Genomic DNA, 20020 nt, shown 5'->3' on the forward strand with positions numbered 1-20020 from the left:
CGCGAAAATAAGAAAAAGCTTTAGAGGTAAATGCTGTGAAATGCTTCAAATGAACAGATTCTGCCTATAACAGGTCAGGGACAGTGAGGCTGGATCCAGCAGCGCACCACATCCCACATCATAATACATGCTGATGATGACCAACACGTCTCCCCTGATCTACCAGAGCCAAGTAAAAAGAATGGCAATCAAACAGAATAAAATTAGTAGCAGCACTAACTTGTGCTAGTTATTATGATGGTGGTCAATATTAATTGAAATAATGTTTCTCAGCATTATTTTGTGTTAATATTGACTACCATAATAATTAAAATAAGTAACTAGTTTACTAGCGTGAGCTACTGCTGCTACTGATTTTATTTCAGCTTACCTGTTCAGTTTTATTGCCATTTCTTTTTAAAATATTGTCTTTATAGATTTATATTCGTCTTGATGTTCTTTTTTTTTCGTTTCTTTGACCCAATATATGTTCAGTGATACTTCAAATAACATGTTTAAATAGCATTGATTTCTGTATTGTGTTATATTTTTATACTAATAACTGGTGTTAAAAATGTATCTCTACATTAATGAGCCAATGTATTATGGTGTGGGCTGCTGTGGGCCAGGAAGTCCAGGGCCACTTTTTGGTCCCAGTCCGCCCCTGTAATAACGAATGGAGAAAGCGCAGTCGAAGCCCGGGGATTCTGTGTTCCGCGGGGGCCAGTCGTGAATAGCTGACACTCAGTGACAGCCAATGAAATTAAAGCATTTTTGTTGCTTTCCACGTGGTGTGGCGTTGCTTAAATAATATCTGTATAATATCCGTATATCCTATAAAATCGTCCAGACCCTAGTTCGAATCCCGCTCTGGGTGAAAATGTAATAAATGTAAATCCTTTGTTTTACACTTTTTGCTTATGATAATCATTAAATTACAGCAACTGTGAGGTGAGTGCTAATGTGTTTCATAGCTTAAGAAAAAAAAATTCTCAATTGCAAACATGCATTTAGTACTGAAGCATAACTTCATAATGTAATGGCTATATCATTATTTTAGCGAATAGCACCGGAATTTTGAGCACTGGCTGGGAATCGAACCCAGATCTCACGCATGGCGGGCAAATCACCTACCACTGAGCCACCAGTACCCGTCTGCGTTTAAAGCGCATAAATATAGGCTAACGTCATACAATAATAATAATAATAATAATAATAAATTTGGAGAACTACTACTACTAATAATAATAATAATTCTGAATGAAAATGATGAATAAATACATATTAGTTTGAGCTTGACACGTTTATTAGCTCTGTCGCTTGCCGTCAATGGGCGCCTAAGAGACATAACACTTTTCGGCTTCAGTAGACACACAATACTTTAGACTGAAACACGACTGCCCCCTACAGGTACTGAAGGGCATTTTCACAGCTTGCCGCGCGCACTCGCGGCAAGTCGTGGGATCCCTTTTCCGAAAACGTGCGTTTTTTAAGGCCAGATCTGTAAAAGGGAGGTTCTTGCACTACACACTAGCCAAGATGGGCGGAGGTGAAATATGCTTGACACTAGCTCTGCAATATATGCAAAGTTTGCAAAACGTCACCATGGTTTTGAAACGGGAGGAAGTGCAGCCTGTGCATATGCTTCATTCACCTCGTACTGATTTCTCAATGTTATTTAGCCTAAATGAGTATTAACACAAGGCAGGGGGACCTTTTCCTCCTCCATGTCACCTGCGATGTTATCATTCCACACGTGCTTTCACCACAGAATAACATTACGTCATTAAACTGCGAAGTAGTTCGCAGTTTTAATGACGTACAGAACACAATGCCTCAGAAAATCAGATCTCTCTGTTTACACGACAATCACATTAGCACATATCTGATTTCTTTCCACATATGAAGGAGGCCTGAAACCGATCCCGAAATATCGGAATGCATGAACAGATATTTGTCCAGCCTATTGCCCATCAACAGACACAAAAATATATACACACATTCACAATTATCTATGGCTTTTTTTAAAACTCAAATTGAATTATGGCATCAGTGTGTAGTATTATCTTTCCTCTAAAAATGTCAGTTGTATCACCATCACTGATGCTGCCATGTGACCTACAGAAGACAGGTGTATATTTTTCATGTTAAAGTGTGGATAAATTTTTTGGGCCTCTCTGTATATATTGTGCATCCATACCTATTAATTGCACATATATTTCTGAACAGTATAGGATAACAGTTTTTTATTTACAGTGGAACCTCGGATTACAAGCACAACTTGTTGTGGAAGCGGACCCGTATTCCAAAACACTCGTAAACCAAATGTAATTTTCCCATAAGAAATAATTGGGAAACTCAAATGATTCGTTCCACAGCCCAAAAAATAAATACATTAAAATAATTAACACTAAATATTACGCAAAAATAAAATAAATTAACCTGCACTTCACTTAAAAAAAAAAGTAAAAATAATTCCTGACAGATAAGTGTTTCCGTTCATGCACGTAGGCGCTGTGTGTTTGTGTATGTGTCAAGCTAACGTAAGAGGAGACTTTCAGCCCCTGATATCCCCCCTTTCTCATCTTACACAGTAAACCTGTCTTATTTGAATCTCACACAAACATAAATATACATTAACAGAAAGACTGTTTTGTCAGGAAAAATTAGCAAGGAGCATCGCTATTGACACTCGTGTGAGCGCATGCTAACGGGATCACTGCTGTAAAGGAAAACAAACAAACAAACAAATTAACTTGACTTTACCTTTGAAAAGAATCGCGACAGAGCAAAGTTTCTGTGGAGAGCAGAGTGTATGTGTGCATGTAATTTGACACTGTGCCGGATCACACACACACACTCTCTCTCTCTCTCTTGCCTAATGTGTGAGCGCGTTTGTGAAGCAGAGAGGGGGTGCTTCTCAAACATGCACACACATTAAGGCGAGAGAGAGAGTGTAAACCGGAACAGTGTCAAATTATGTGCGTGCACACACACAGGGATGGGCTGAGGAAGAAATTTTTTTTTAACCTCTGTATTGACACTTTCTTTTGCCTTATTCGCGCACACACGTGTTATAAGAAACAGTACTCGCGCGCTGTACGCACGCGCTTACAAACACAAAATAAAATATGTTTTAAATGGTCACAGTGTTATAGTAAACAGTACACGTGTGCACGGATGTTTATTATACCAGTAAGAGACGCGCACTAAGACCCAGCAGGGGAGACGATTACGCCTAATTCTGCAGCGCAGGAGAGAGAAAAACCATTGGCTCAGTTGTGATCACGTGACGCTCGATGTCAAAACAAGAAGCGCATGCGTGATACATGATACTCGGTACTTGTAAACCAAGACAATGTTCGTTTTTTAATTCTTTGCTCGTCTTGCGGAACACTCGTAAACCGCATTACTCGTAATCCGAGGTTCCACTGTATATTCTTGTATATTTATTCTATAAGAAGAGACCAATATGTTTGTATGTGTAAAGGTTATCTTGGTCATTACTGTATATACACTTTAATTTAACTGGGTTCTTTTCAAAAGCATGCCACCTTAGAAACCTTAGAGGAAAAGAACAATCTCAACAAATAAACTGCAGGAGAATGTTCCGGAGTTTCCATCAGCACCACATCATCAGTCAGGTAAGCAGCAGCTGATGAGCAAACTCAAGCCCACCTCTTAACCTTCAGACAGATGGGAATGGAGTAGCTGAATTGTGTTTAGGTAAATCTCAAATGTTTTAATACATTTTTTTTGGTTCAATTAGATACTAAGCAGCTTCAGGGGTTACAGACTTTGGACAAACTTGTTGGACATCCACCACAAGAGAAGACTGATGTAGCTAGTGAGAGAGAACTTTTCCAGCTCTGTTCTTGTAGCCCTTACATACAGCAAGCAACTAATTTTCCCTTTAAAATTTTCTTCTCCTTTTTGAATGATTATTTTCACAGGAGGATCATCATAATGCTGTGGACTTTGTGTAACTCCTGTATAAATCATACTTTGAGTTGAGCAGTGTGACACTAAATATCCTTGTCAGGTTGGGTGACATTTTGTATCATTTAGTGTCTTGAATTGCCAGATTTTGGCTCGGTTCACAAATAAGTAGTAATAGTAAACCAAAATATTTTTTATATTATTAACCTGGTGGTTTTAATGTTGTGGTGGACAGAGGTCAGTATGGACACTGTTACGTGCAGTGTTACGTGCGGCTGTAGTGCACGTATGTGCGCGTGCGTGGCTGCTGGGGCTGCTCTCTCTCTCCCTTCCTTTCTCTCTCTCCCTCGCTCTCCCTGCTGCAGGAGGTCCCGCCCTGATTGAGCGTGCCGTGACGTGCGACGGGATTGGCTGGCCGTGGAGAAGCCCATCCTTTTTAAGCTGGCCGGTGAGACCCGGAAGCGCGCGTTGTTGGATTTGGAGATGTGTATTGTGTTGGCTAGTGATTGTAAAACTGTTGGGTCGCGCCGGTATTTTGTGAGTTGTGAAGTGTTGGTTTTCTTTTGTTTCTATCTTTGTTTTGTTTTTGTTGTAAATATTGTAAATAGTTTGCTGTTTGTTTGTATATACTTTTCTGTCTTGTTGGAAGCAGTAGGGGTTGGGTGCCGTTTTCTTTAAACCCATTTTCTCCTGTTTTTGTGTTTAGTTAGGGAGGTAGGTTAGTCTATGTATTTTGGTTAAAGTTTTCTTTTGGTAGGTTAGTTAGCTTGCGGGAGGAGATAGGGGGAAGTTTTTGTTTATTGTTTTGGCCTTGGCCCAACCCTGAAGCCAGGAGCTTCCCGTGTGTGTGTGCGTATGTGCGTGTAAAAAAAAAAACAGAAATAAAAGACCACGCACACTATCCTGATTGTAAAGGATTTCTTTTTTTATTTTATCTTTTGTTGCGGCCCTGAACCCTAGACTAAGGGGTCGTAACAACACTGTCTGGTCTCAGGTGGTGTTTGTTGTGGCTCATCACTGTATGCTGTTAACTGAGGATTTTTAATATGTTCAATAAAACTATAATATTTCTCACTTGTGTTTCATGCATCTCATTTATATCTGGCATTAATCTCATTATGGTCTTGTATATGCATAAGCAAATGAGCCATAAGCATATTACAAAGAAATAGATATATTTAATCAAATTCAATATATTATGAAGTATATTGTTAAATAGTAAATTACATACATTAAGATATACATTTTTCAATATATGAAAACCGGCAATTCCTTATGTATTTTTATATATATATTGTGAATATATTTAGATCAGAACACTAATTGTAATATATTAAAAGTTAATATACTGTATAGAGAAATATATTATCTTCGCAAAGGGGTCGTTTTCAAATTGCCCTCAGTGTGTGAATGTGTGTGTGTGTGTGTGCCCTGCAAGGGATTGACCATTGTCCATGGTGAACCCGGCCATGTCTCCTGGGATAGACTCCAGGTCTCCCACGACAGTATACATGGTAAAGAAAATGAGTGAATGAATGAGGTAGAGTGAAAGGTTATCACCTGACAGCTCCAGGGTCTTGGGTTCGATCCTCAGGTCAGGTGAGTCCATAGAGTTCAATGTTGTTCCAGTTAAACTGATGTGGAATCATGTTAAATGTGTGAAAACTAATTGTAAATGTAACAGTTCTTGTAAAAAGTACATTTATTTCATTTACATGAAGCCTGTGTACATATTTGGAATGAGTTTAATGAAATGTTCTCAGTGTAATTTCCTTTTATTTAGTTGAATTTATTGGTAGGATTAGAGCAGCATCTATTTGTGGTGCTACTAATGTGTGTGTTATCAGTGTAGTGAAGAACACAGACTTTATGTAATTAATAAAAACATGAGTCTTGAAGAGTAAATAAAGATTTTACTTATGAGCACAATTTACATAGATACTGAATATAAAGTATAATTTATAAATTAACAACAGATTCAGTCTCTTCTTTAGTTTTCTTTTTTATAAACAGGTTTATTTCAGTTCATACTGAATAAGAGGTTTAGTGTTAAAAGACACTCTGTGGAACAAATCACCAGAAACCAGAACATGGCCAAAAACAAACTCTTACTTTTTAAAATACTTCATTGTTCAGAAAGTAAGCAGTAAATTCACTGAAATAGGAGACAGTCACATACAGGACACTTCTGTCCTTCATTGATGAGTTTCTTTGAAGTTTATCTAGTACTATTTGTTTTATGGACTGGAGGTGGGAGAGCTTGTGTAGCCCCTGTTTAGCCTCCAGTCTCTGTGTATTACTGGTGTTACTGGTTTCATTACTCCAATTCTGTTCTGTGATCTTATATAAACCTCCTGAAGACTGAATTCTGGGTTTGTTGAGTGTCTGTTCCACTACTGTCCTGGTGCTGCTGAGTTTAATTACGATCCACACTGCTCCTAACTTACTGTACACGCTGCTTCCTTTCTCCCATCTGAGGAAGGTTTAATTTCACTTCTGAAGGAGTTATCATGTCTGTAAAAATCAAAACAGAAAAAACATGTTTCAAATCTGTACCCGGTGTCTCTTTTTCTTTGTAATTATCATTAAAAATACACACACATCATATTTAGTTAAACTTTATAAACACAAGAAATATGGCATGAAAGTAAAATAAACTTGAAAGATGAGATTATAACTGCAGTGGTATTTCTGTGGAGAACAGAAACAGATCAGATGAAAGTTCACTTCTATTAAATCAGAACTGTATAGTTATTATCATGAAGTGACAAATTACTGTTGTGTTTTAATTCAGTTCCTAAAGGTATATTCTATGTGCTTCTCTCAGTATGATCACCAACATGCTGCTGATTTGAGCATTTATATTCCTCTTTCACTTCACTCTTACAGCTACATTATATTCTACAGAAAGTACACATTCTGCACTACTCTGTCTGTGTGTTAAGTTTACTTACCGTAGTCGTCCTCCTGAACGCTGCAGTAATTCCTCGAGTTGTGTGACTGAATTTCCCAGTTTATTCCCCATCAGATTCAGATATTTCAGATGTGAGGAGTTTAACTTTAGTGCAGCAGTCAGAGCATCACAGTGTCTATCTGTTATACTGCAACACATTAACCTGGAGAGAGAAACATTTATATATATTATTTACTTCACAGGGATAAATAATGATGCAGGCACACATGTAATATATATCTGTACAGAACCAGTCAAAAGTTTGGACACACCTTATAATTAAATCTTTGTTTGTTTAGTAATTTATTTTCTATATTCTAGTGCAATACTGTTAACAACAACAACAGTCGGCTGTTATTTTAAGACATGAAGGTCAGCTGTATAAAATTGAAAAATATAAAAAAAAATTGTTAATAAACATTCAGGTTATTATGCACAATTATTGGGCTACTATTAGTGTAGTAACTAAACTAAGTAATCTTCCTATCTTACTTGATTTGAAATTGATTTTAAATCCTAAGAATAATTATAACAAATGAACAACTCGAAATTAAAAAAAGTCAAGTGAAGAAGGAGGGGGGGGGGGGGGGGCATTGTGTCGACTTTGAGGCCTTTACTGGCAGCCAAGCAATGGAGTACTTGTATGCATGTGATGGAGCTCTGTGCAATGTCCTACTTCAATGATGCAGACTTTATTCTGTACCACTGTTTAAAGAATATGTCTTCTAGAAACTAGCAGTAGGTTTGGGAGTTGACGTGTGTCCATTAGTGATTCAGCCACAGGCCCATCCATCTGGTCCATCATAATTCATACTCAATTCATCTGTCTATAAAACATCTGAAAAAAAAAAAAGTTCTAACTTGTCTTGACACCTTGTGCTTCTGGACATATTTTTAAATGTTTTACTTTTTGGTGTTGATTAAATGTTTTTTTGTCCCATTTTGCCTGAGGTGAGGAAGCTGTCTAATAGTTATACACACCTTGCTAGAGGCTGTCAATAACTTTAGGCCACACCCTCCCTCATTATAAAAATCCATGTCACATAAGAATCCTCAAATCTAATAACCAGTCAGGTTTATATAGTTTGGAAAATATATTAATTGAATGAATACACAGAGAAATGGCTCAAGTAATATTACAAACACATTTCTAAATCTCTGGTTTGTGTTCTTCAATCTTATATACATTCTTCTGTTTTTGACAGACTCACCTCAGTGTCTCCAGTTTACACTCGTGTTTCTTCAGTAGATCACAGAGCTTCTCCACTCCTGAGTCTCCTAGTTTACACCAACTCAGATCCAGCTCTCTGATGTGTGATGGATTTGTACAGAGAGCTGAAACCACATCAGTGCAGGATTTCATACTTACACTCTTACACAGTCTGCAGAGAGAAAATACTGTTTAGTCCAACAGAGAAAGGAAAGATATAGAAATGACTAAAGTAGTATTATAAACTACTATATTAAACTGTGGTTTGTGCTCTTCATACACACATTCTTCTGTTTTTACCAGACTCATATGACTGGGTGAGAACTAAAAAACATAACCATTAGGGTTATAATACAAAACTCAACTGTACAATTTATTAAATAATAAACGTGATTTTGATGTCTCAGTTCAATATTATTTAAAAAAAAAAGAAAAAAATAAGTTTTAAATGACGAATAATTTTTAATATTTAAAATTATAAACGGACAGTAATTTTAAGTTAATGACTGTTAATGTGATGGATTCTGACTCTTAGAAACATAAAATAAACTATTAATTATAAAGTAAAGAATTGATGAGTAAGCTCATGGTGACGTGGTGTGACCCACACGTGTTTAACTGATGTCTTGACTTTTATTACAACTCCTGTGATATAATCCATATTTGCCCAAATTATGTGTCTGGAAATGGGGGTGTTTGTGAACGTTTCTTCTTGTTTAAAAACCCGCAGTGTAGTTCCACATGATGCCACTAGAGGGTCAAAACCAAAATGGTCACCCGGGCGAACAAAAGTCTTCATGACAACGCGCCGCCCATTCAGCTCACGAAATGGTGAAACTTGCGGGCGACTTGTATGAAATTCTGCATAATTTGATTTAAAATGTTTGAAATGTTTTACTTAGAGGAATCCTGGTAGTCATGAGCAGAGATGTTCAGTTTAAACTAAATCTTAAGAGTAAAGTTTCCTTACTGGTATTTCACTCAGATCTCCCTAATAAAAATGACTCACCTGCATGTGGCTTATTCAAGATAACGTTAATTGACATCAGTGTCAGAATATTTTATGACCTTATACAGTGCGTTTAAAAAGTCCCTCCACTGTGGCCAGAGAGAGAAGTTTATGGGAAAATATTGGTTTAATGAAACTCATTATTATTCTCACTCATGTATTTATTATTAAATCTCACACAGGGTCGTGATGTTGTATTCTTGTGTCTGAAAAAGCTGCTTGAAATTTCCCACAAACTAAACCTGAGTTTTTATCTCCAGCTTTAAAAACGCGCTCCACTACAAAAACACGTTCTTCGATGGTTAACATTTTCACACAAAAATACACGGCCGATGTAAAGGAAAGAACTCCTCGGATACGTACAACAGACTGGTGGAGCCAAACAAGAGCGCGTCAACACACTACTACTACTGTACGTGTCCGCTGTGGAGAGACTTTCTGAACACACTGTATTAACAGATCTGTGCCCAGAGTGACACAAAGGCCGTTTCAACAAGTAATTTAAGCGAGTGTCTAATCACAAAAGTAATAAAATAACAATAAAGCCATAATAAATCACAGGACTTTTAATTTTGATACTCAAGTACATTTGAAGGTGAGAAATTCTTTCCTTTTTCACAAGTAGAAATGTAAATGAAGGACTTTTACTGGAGTAATATTTTACCCAGGGGATCTCTGCTTTTACTCAAGTACAGGATTCATGTACTTCATCCACCACTGGGTATTGATCATTTTCAGATTTTGTAATCTGCTAAAGAAAATAATTCAGTAGGACTTAGTAATGCACTATTATATTTATCATATATATTTTTTATTGTTTTATTTTTGAATTGTGTTTATTTGCTCAAGATGTGTGTACCACTTTAAATAGCTTTGAACCTGTTTAAAGTAATTGGTCATGAATGTTGGAACAGCAATGCTTAAAATAAATGCATTTGTCATTATTTTAGTAAATATTGGTGTTTATGTATAAATTTAATGTCCACATTAAGAGTTCTCTAAATTACTGATAGCTACAATTCAATAATTGCCCTACACAGGACAAAAAGAAATTCTAACCTGAATGTCCAATATACATCTAGAAATAAATGTCTTTCTAACTAATTCTGAATGTAATCTAAATGTCCTTGTGAGGTTCTGATCTGTCCATGGAAAATATGTCTCTCTGTGGACATCTTAAGATCTAACACATAACAAATTCGTCTGGTCATGAGACGTCCAGTGTGGATGTTTTTCTGGTGTCCTTTAGTGAGTGTCTCTCCTCAAATAAATCCTTATTTACTCTTTATTACTGATAATAAATCAGATCTAAACAGCAGGTTAGACATGTTAGTAAGACATTACTTGTTAGTGCTGGCGAGAGCTTTGTAATTGTTACTGCATGTTATTAAAGCTGTTTCATCACATCACTGAGTTACTCACAGCAGTGTCTCCAGTTTACACTCGTGTTTCTTCAGTAGATCACAGAGCTTCTCCACTCCTGAGTCTCCTAGTTTACACTCAATCAAATTCAGCTCTCTGATGTGTGATGGATTTGTACAGAGAGCTGAAACCACATCAGTGCAGGATTTCACACTTACACTGTCACACAGTCTGCAGAGAGAAAATACTGTTTAGTCCAACAGAGAAAGGAAAGATATAGAAATGAGTAAAGTAGTATTATAAACTACTATATTAAACTGTGGTTTGTGCTCTTCATACACACATTCTTCTGTTTTTACCAGACTCATATGACTGGGTGAGAACTAAATAACATAACCATTAGGGTTTGTTACGTCCAAGGACGTATTAATTAATTTATTATTGTGTCTGGTGTAGTTGTTCTTAAAGCCCTGTCTTCTGCTCTCCAGGTTTTTTGTCTCTCTCTCTCTCTCTCTCTCACTCTACCAGGGACCTGATTGCAGCTCCAGCTGCAGAAGGTTAACACCAAGGAGGGAAACAGCTTAAAAGCAGTTCTCAACAGTCAGCAGACGAGGAAATTCTCCAGAGCTGTCGGGTGTTCTGCTTAGTACAATTTGTTGTTGAGCTTTACCTTTACCATCATAACCGGTTGTACCTTATTTTCCATCTCTTCTCCTGTTTTAGCTGTTTCGATTAGTTGCTAAGATTGTTGCCGAGACGGTTGCTGAGATTGTTGCTAAATGTGTAAAGGTTAACCCTAAATTAACAAACTTAACCTCCAACCTCAAGCATTGTGGCTTTGAGCGTTGCAGATTCATCCTTATGTACAGGGGAACCGTAGGGAGGTGCCCGGCCTTTTTATTTATTGTAACCCCCCCCCCACTTTTCTCCTGTTTTTCTTCAGTTAGTCAGGGAGTGAGTGTATATTTCTGTTGTTAATTTGCTTTTGTTTAGTGAGATTATTAAGCTGAACCACTCCTAAATTAGAGGGGAATTTTTGTTTGTTGTTTTCTTGCCTGGCTGCTCCTGAACTTATGTTCCCATCCTTGTTTGATTACTTTGTTACAATTAAAAAGACTATAAAGATAATTGTTGTCTTTGTGGTATGACGACAGGACCCCCGACATACAGTAAAAGCTCATTCACATAATGCTACGTTTCTTCATCCCCTAGACACTGTGTGGGACATAACAGGTTATAATACAAAATTTAACTGTACAATTTATTAAATACTAAACGTCTGCGCAAACCTCAAGAGAGACATCAGGTCTGAAAAATGCAACTACAAACCTCAGATAGAAGAGGACATTAATAGTAACACAAATCCATGAAGGATGTGACAAGGCATCCAGACCATCACAGATTACAAAAGGAAAAATCACACACAGTCTACACCAACTAACAACACTGGAAACCAGGTGGAGGATCTTAACAACTTCTTGCTTTGACAAAGACAATAATCAACCTCCAGCCAGTTTTGACCTGTCTGACACTCCACAGACTGTTGTTTTGAGCACTCATGAGGTGTGACGGCCCTCTGTAGCATCAACATATAGAAAGCTGCTGGACCTGACCTGACTCCGACCTGTGCTTTTCAACTATCAGGGGTATTTACACACATTTTCAACCTCTCTCTGTCCACATGCACAGTCCCTTCCTGCCTCAAATCCACCACAGTTTGCCCGTCCCTAAGAAACAGACATGTTTTAAAACATATAGGTTAATTACTTACATTAATTTCTGCAGTTTACATTTAGGATTCTTCAGGAAATCACACAGGTTTCTCAGTCCGGACTCTCCTGGTTTATTCCAGTTTAGATTCAGCTCTCTCAGGTGGGAAGGATTTAAAACCAGAGCAGAAATCAGAGCAGCAAAATCATCTTCTGTAATACTGCCTTCATTATACAACCTGGAGAGAGAGAGAGAGAGAGAGAGAGAGGAGAAGGAGGTCAGGTTAGTCTCTTTTAGTTCATCGCTTCACTCGCTTCCCTTCTTACCCTGACACGCCCATCGCTCTGGAATGGACTCAATCTGGACTCATCAGGTCACATGACCTTTTTTCATCCCTTCAAAGTCCAGTCTTTATGATCCCTAACAAACTGAAGCCTTTTTTCTGATGAGTCTCACTAACAAGTGGTTTTCTTATGGACACACAGCTGTTTAGTTCCAACCCTGTGCGTTCTCATCATATTGTGTGTGTGTGTGTGTGTGTGTGTGTGTGTGTGTGTGTAAATGCTCTTACTTTCACTATTAAACATAGCTCTGATTTCTACTGTTGATGTTTTTATGATGGAACTTCAAGTGTTTAAGTGATCTCCATTCATGTTTTTTTCCAAACACATTTCTTCCACAGATTTGACGGTTCAGCACTATCCTTCCAGGTTTTAATAAAGTGTGAAAGTGTTCTTAACCCAGTTCCAGTTATTTCAGATCTCCTTAGTTGTTTTCTTTGCTTGATGCAGCCCAATAATTGGACCCTTCTGAAATTGAGTGTGTTTTGGCCGGGCAATGTACATTACTATTACTTATTATTTTTATATAAAAGTAAAATAATGCTTTTATTAGCGGCTATCTAAAGTAATGCATTATGTTTGGCTCCTCCTCTAACATTGTGTCATAAAAATGTGTAATAACTACGTTTGGTTACAGCAGAAAACATATCAGTTTCTCTTGGAATACACAATGGAGAATTGTCCGTCTCTAACACAGAAAACATAACCAGATGCAGACTGAGGTAGGGGTGACATGGGCAGCTGTTCAGGGCAGAATCTCAACAGGAGCAGCACAGTGGGTACGGAAAATAAAAACTAAACCAGAATGCTGGTGATATTTGCACAATCAGTTTCCTATCACTATTTTTACATCACATTTTTCTCATCATCATGTGGGTCAGTTACCTTGTTAGTGCCCCGATTTAAATTTGTGATCAAAGCAGGATAATATGTGGGAATTTCATCCACTCAGAACAGAAATATTTGAAGAGGCGTGGCCAGGTGAACATAAGGGCCTGTATTCACGTCTCAGGATCACTCCTAGAAATGTTTAAAGCCTCTATAATAATGCTGTAAACAGGACTGTCATAATCTGATCAAAATGACTTCAAAAAGGAACTGAAATTGGAGAGAGGATGAAAGCATTTTGCTTGCAGAGGAGTAAATAAAATGTAAAGAAAAAATTTGAGGATTTTCTGCCCTACTCTTGAGTGAACTGCAATTTGTGAAAGCATCAGTGCCACCTGTCGGTTTGCTGCACGTACACAATGGAGTGTAAAACACGGGCGTAAGAAATGGTTCACTGTGTTAACATTTACGTTGCTTAAATTCGATGGAACTAAGAAACGCCTATATTTAATTTAAATTCTAAATCTGCACTGTTATTTAAGTACTTGATTGTAAATCCGTTTAATGTTTCATTAGTATTTTATAAGGTTTTGCCAGCGGTGGTACAGCGCAACGGGGGTGCTGTAATGTAAAAATGTAATTTAAATATGTAATTTGTTAAAGTTTTTATTATTTATTAAAGAGATTTAATTATAACAATCATAACAGACTACTGGATTTAATTCTTATAATAACGCAAAAACACATCGACATCTGCTGAAGCAGTGGCACGTCCTGACAATGTTTGAATTTTTATGGTCATTTAGTTTCGTTTATTTCAGTTAATAAATCTACTACAAATTTAAAGAACACAATATATAAAATGACAAAACCCTACATGGGTAGCTTTTCTAATTACACATAAAATCTAAAGGCTCCTGTGTTTACTTTGCTTAAATTACTTTTATTTAAATTCTAAGTTTGTACTGTAATTTTAGTTCTGTGATTATGAATTCGTTTAACTACAATGTTTCACTTGATTTTATCCGCTACTACGTGCAGCTCTAAAGGAGCTGCGGCTCATTAATCCTTGAGAGAATGAACTGATGCCCGAGGTGCAGTCTATAGTTATATAGCGCCACTCAGCAGTAAAAGCCAACACAATGACTGGCCTAAAGAGAAATGGTGCAATATTTTGTGGACTGATCAAAGCAAGATTGTTCTTTTTGGGTCTAGAGGCCGCAGACAGTTTGTCAGGCCCCCAAACACTGAATTTAAGCCACAGTACACTGTGAAGACACTGAAGCATGAAGGCACAAGCATTATGATATGGGGATGCTTCTGGTACTATGGTGTTGGGCCTATTTATCACATTTTTAGGGATCATGGATTAATTTAACATCAGAATACTTAAAGAGGTCATGTTACTTTATGCCGAAGAGGAAATGCCCTTAAAATGCTGTTTCTGAGGCAAAACCAAGAAATGCAGAGGAATTGTGGCGTGTAGTACAAGTGTCACAGATGTGAAGCAGTTCTCAGAAAGCAGGTTATACAACTATATATTAGTTCAGAGATGCACAAGAAAGATTAAACTTCAAGCATTTTTGTTTAAACTGTAAATTCATCACTTTGTAAAGATGAGTGATGACACTGCTATTTTTTTTAACAGACTAATATTTGTTTTTCTTCACTTACATTAAACTAATAATACATTTAGCACATTTTTCTTCATGTTGTGATTCAGAATAGAATGTGCAGGGTGTCCAATGTGTGATTTAAAGTTATTATATGGACATGGAGTATTACTAACTTTTTTCAACACACTGCTATTATATTGAACACCACTGTAAATATATAAAACGTAAAATGTACAGATAAATATGATTATTTAAATGTGCCTGCCATGAATGATGCCCACAACTCCATGAATGCAGTTTGTTTTTTTATTGATGTATGAATCTGCACATGATTTGCGTGCTGTAAAAGCAAAGTTTTATTTATTATTTCCGACACTGTCGGCTGTGTCACTGTTTCATAACGTATCAGTCACCAGAATATGACATGTTCATTAACCAGTTACGTACTGCACGTGATTGTCACGGTTGGGGCTGGATAAGAGTGAACCCAAAAGCAGACAGTTCCTTCCAAGAGGTCTTATTAAAATCCAGGAATGTTTAGTGTGTTGGTGCAGTCCGAGCAGTGATGCGTGTGTGTGTGTGTGTGCTTGGTGACGGAAGGAACGAAAAGCCTCTAGTGACGAGAGAGGAGGCGGGGCTATGACGTGAGGGAATCTCCACAATCCAGGAAGTAGAGAGCGGGAATCCTCTCGGGTCTTAGCGAGTGTTTCTTGATTTTAAAACGTTTAGCGCACCAAGGATGGAAGGCAGAAAGCGGCGATTTAATTTTTCTCTGTGAGAATGAAGGTCGTTGCGCAGCGCGAGCGCTCTCCTGTGATCCGTGAACACGGAAGTGTCTGTATCGTAGGGTGAAAGCCGGCTTGCGAAGAAGGAGAAATGAAGGATGAGAAGAGTCGTCTTTACCAGGCAGGGGTCGGTATACCGGGGTCCAGTAGCGAGGGCGAACGAATCCAAAATCTTAAGTACTTATCCGAAGTCCAGAGAGCTTGCGAGGTCATGCACGTAAAAAAATACACAGGCAGATAATCCAAAGGGTTAGGCACGAGACGGAATCCTGAAAACGTGCGAGGTCGAACACAGAAATAGAGCAATAGGAAAAAACACTGATGAAATGGGACAAAAGGCACGCAAGTAAGATACATCGTCTATTTAAAGCTACCAATCTATTGCCAAATTAGGTACAGGTGTACTCAGGTAATCAGCCAGGGACGCACGGAAAACCTTGGGTGGAGCTATGACCTGGATGTGCTGGGTAGATTGTGCAGGTTTGTGACAGTGATTAGTTACAAAAAAAAAAAAAAAAAAAACGTCTCTCCTCAGAGTGTCTCTGCCTGAACACCATTTCCTCGCTACTCCTAACCAGTTAGGGCACTTCCGGAGCACTCCTACATTTTAGTGGACATAGGAGTGATTTCCTATTTTAAGAATGTTAATAAATTGCTCTTGTTCCTAAAAGTGGGACAAAAATTTCGTCACTCTGAGACAATTTTTTGAGACGATTTAGGAGCGATTTCCTACTCTGAGACGCTTAGTAAGTATGGCGTATATAGCAATGCTATTATAGAAAGGAGTACATTTAACTGTTTTTTAAGTGCTTTTTGTATCTTTACTTTTGACAATAATATGGTTAATTTTAAGAAAAATAGTAATTACAAAGTGAATTTCAATGTTTTCAGAAATGAGTTTGATCTGATCTTTTCACTCACTGAAAGTAGAGGACGGAAGGCAGAAAGACCCAAAAACAAGCTGAAAACAAATGCATTAAAGGTCAGCATCTGGTGATGTCCATGGATTCTAAACTGCAATGGATTTGCATCCAGGTGTTAAAAATTGTCTAATGTCTGTGCTCGTTTGTTCCATTACTTTTGAGCTTATCAAAATAGAGGCACTGTTTTTTTATTTCTATAATTTATAAAGAGTTAGTGTAATATTCATGTTTATTTTAAATTAAAGGGGTCTACACTTAAATTACATCTTAACAGCTTCATTTAAAATCCATTGTGTTGATGTTTAAAGATAAAAAATATGAAATCAGATGTACACCTACAAATCAGCCATTACATCACTATCTATAGTAAATTTATCTAAATGTCCTCGAATGTTAAGAGAAAAGTGTTTAACTGTTTACACTCGGTTCGATCCCCACATGTAGAGTTGTGTCTTACGTGAGTTTCTGCAGTCTGTAATGTGGATCCTGCAGCAAAGCCGAGAGCTGATTCACTTTAATGTCTTTAGTTCTGTAGCTCAGATCCAGCTCCTTGTGCAGTAACGGGTTTTTACCTACAATGTTAGTGAGACACTTGCAGGCTTCCTCTGCATCAGCACTTTTTAACAACCTGTAGAGTAAATAACATCAGCACATTAATAACTGTGTATGGAAACAACAAGGAACTGATGGTTATGTGCTTTAGCTGTGATTCAGTTTCTGATTTTAATGTGTATCTGTATCCGGCTGTATCAGCTACAGAATTAGTGCACACTAACCATCATTTCTTAATAAATTATTATTAACTTAAATAATTAGTTTAAAACAGTCTGTAATGTTATTGTTTAGGTTTATTCAACACAAAACTCTATTCAGAACTTTTTCCTGGATAATCAGAAACAGTGGCAGTTCTACACTGAATTGCTCCCCGGGCGAGACTCCCTCCCGGTGCCCCAAGCTCGACAAAACTTCACATTTTGTAAACATCACACGTTTTATGGTAGTAATGCTACATGTCGTTTCGTAACAGACCAATTGTTGCGAAAAATAAATAAACTACTCATAACCTTAATAAATATACTCTGTACAAACAAATATTATTTAAGAAAAATAATTTAAAATATTAAGAATAATATACAATAATAATACAAAAATACAATAATGGGAATTGTATTGGTATTAATGGTAAATATAAAAATGTCTATGATGGATTCTATTGGTGGGTGGGATGGTAAATTCTATTGGAAATGTGCCCCAAACACATTACAATAAGGAATTTTGTAAAAGTTTTACTGGAAAAAGTTAATGGTTTATAATTGTATTTAATAAAAACTATTAGAATTTCTGTGATGGTTTCTATATTAGGATTTTATTGTGTGTGTGTTTTTTTTAGCAAGGTAAACATAGCAAGCATCATAAGCAAGAAGGTTAACAAACCTAAGAGTTAACGTTATACCACTAATGAACATAATGACATGAATACCTTAACCATACAGAGAGAACATTGTTACATACCTTTATCTTTTGCCCATTTCTCCCTATCTTCTTTTCATTCTTTCCTAAATTGGTCACCTGAAGCTTTGGCTTTTTTCTCTCCATCCCTGTGTTTACTTTGTAATCGACGATTCGACAATCAACAGATTTCCCCCAACGCTGTCACTCACGACCAGAAGTCAAGACTAAACCAATTCACCTCCACATTATAATAGTTTTTTATTACCTATTTTTATTAGCCATTTTAAACAATTAAATAAATAAAAAAGTGCAGATTATTGGTCTGTGTTTATAATATTTTGAATGAAATGTGCATTATATGTAAGAAAGTCAGATGTCACTGACATAATTTAGCCCCGGTCCCTCCTTGTCCGCTTTATTTGGGAGAGGGGAACTGTACTCTGCGCCTCCCCCTGAATCTGAATAATTTCAGATTATTTCATTATTGATTTAGTGAGTTATTCATTTGTTTGTTTGTTTATTGTTTTCCTCACCTCAGTGTGTTCAGTGTACAGTCTGGATCCTGTAGTAAATCAGTGAGCAGCTTCACTCCTGAGTCTCCAGGGTCGTTCCCTCTGAGATCCAGCTCTATCAGGTGAGATGATTTCAGAGCTTCAGCCAGAGCAGTGTATCCTTCCTCTGTTATACTGCAGTCTGAAAGTCTGGAACAAAAGTAAGTCAATATAAGGGGTAAAGGGGATAAAAGTCTTTTATTCTATTTAGATTCATTTTGGTGCTTCACGTATGGAACAGTTATTAAGATTGAATCTAACCCTACTATATTTCCCCCTGGTTGTGGTTCTTTAGACAGATGAGAACACAGTAATCACACTCAAGTTCAAGAACGTTTAAGCGGCGTGATCTCAGTCCACTTCCAAACAAAGTGAGAAAGCTGTGACTAACATGCTGTGTGTTTTGTGGTTTAGGGCTTTTTGGTAGATGTGAGGTGCAAACTGAGCCAAAAGACAGAGCTGTAGTGCTGCAGAAATACAGTGTGTTATGAAGATTTACATCAATGAACTAAAGGAATACTTAACAAAAGCAAAATCTTTGTACAGACACGTCTTCTCCAATGTTCTGTGTGAACGAAAATTTATTTGACTGTAAAGTCTGTAAAGATAACAAAATTAATAATTCATGTCAGTGCCAGATGTGTCTGAGTTTTTCTGAAAATGCTGATCTACTGGGATTTTCACACACTTCACAGTCACCAGATCTCAATCCAATAGAGCACCTTTGGGATGAGATGGAACGGAAGAGTCGCATCATGGATGTGCAACTAAACCAATCATAGATACAGAAGGTGGAATTTGTCAAAGAAAAAAAATCTGGTCATTTTTACCAAATACCAGTTTATGGTCATTACATCTTCTCATTCATGCATGTTTGTACACTCCCCTGACATTTCTATTTGAATTCTATGTCAATTTCCACACCAGTTCCATATTTTTCATATTTGTACAGCCATATTGTCTATAACATCATTTATTTCTTATTGATAATCATGCTGTTAAGGTTACAAGCTGTCGTTTAAAAATTTCACTGTGTATTGTACTGTGTATGACTGTGTATGTGACAAATAAAATTTGAATTTAAATTTGGTTTTAGGCATAACAGAGATTCTTTTTTCATCCTTTGAGTCAGCAAATTTTTCCTGTCATGTCAGACATGTACTCCTTTCTTATTAAGTAATCCATGATTTTAGTAAACAAATTATTTTGTCATGATAGAGATTCAGTTCTTTCTCTTTCGAGAAATCATTGATCACTGTATCATTTTAGTTTAACTGAGATTTACTCCTTTCTCATTTAGTAAATCATGCTTTTAGTCTGCAAATCATTTCGGTCATGACTTATTCAGTGAATTATTACGGT

General features: G+C 37.0%; 1 protein-coding gene across 1 annotated transcript in view; it reads right to left on the reverse strand.

Moving 5' to 3' along the window:
• The window catches only part of LOC128527601 (NACHT, LRR and PYD domains-containing protein 3-like), a 232018-nt gene that overhangs the window by 72537 nt on the left and 139461 nt on the right, over positions 1 to 20020 (reverse strand). The window lies entirely within an intron of this gene.

This window comes from Clarias gariepinus, chromosome 7 (assembly GCF_024256425.1).
Source record: "Clarias gariepinus isolate MV-2021 ecotype Netherlands chromosome 7, CGAR_prim_01v2, whole genome shotgun sequence".
Classification (NCBI taxonomy): domain Eukaryota; kingdom Metazoa; phylum Chordata; class Actinopteri; order Siluriformes; family Clariidae; genus Clarias; species Clarias gariepinus.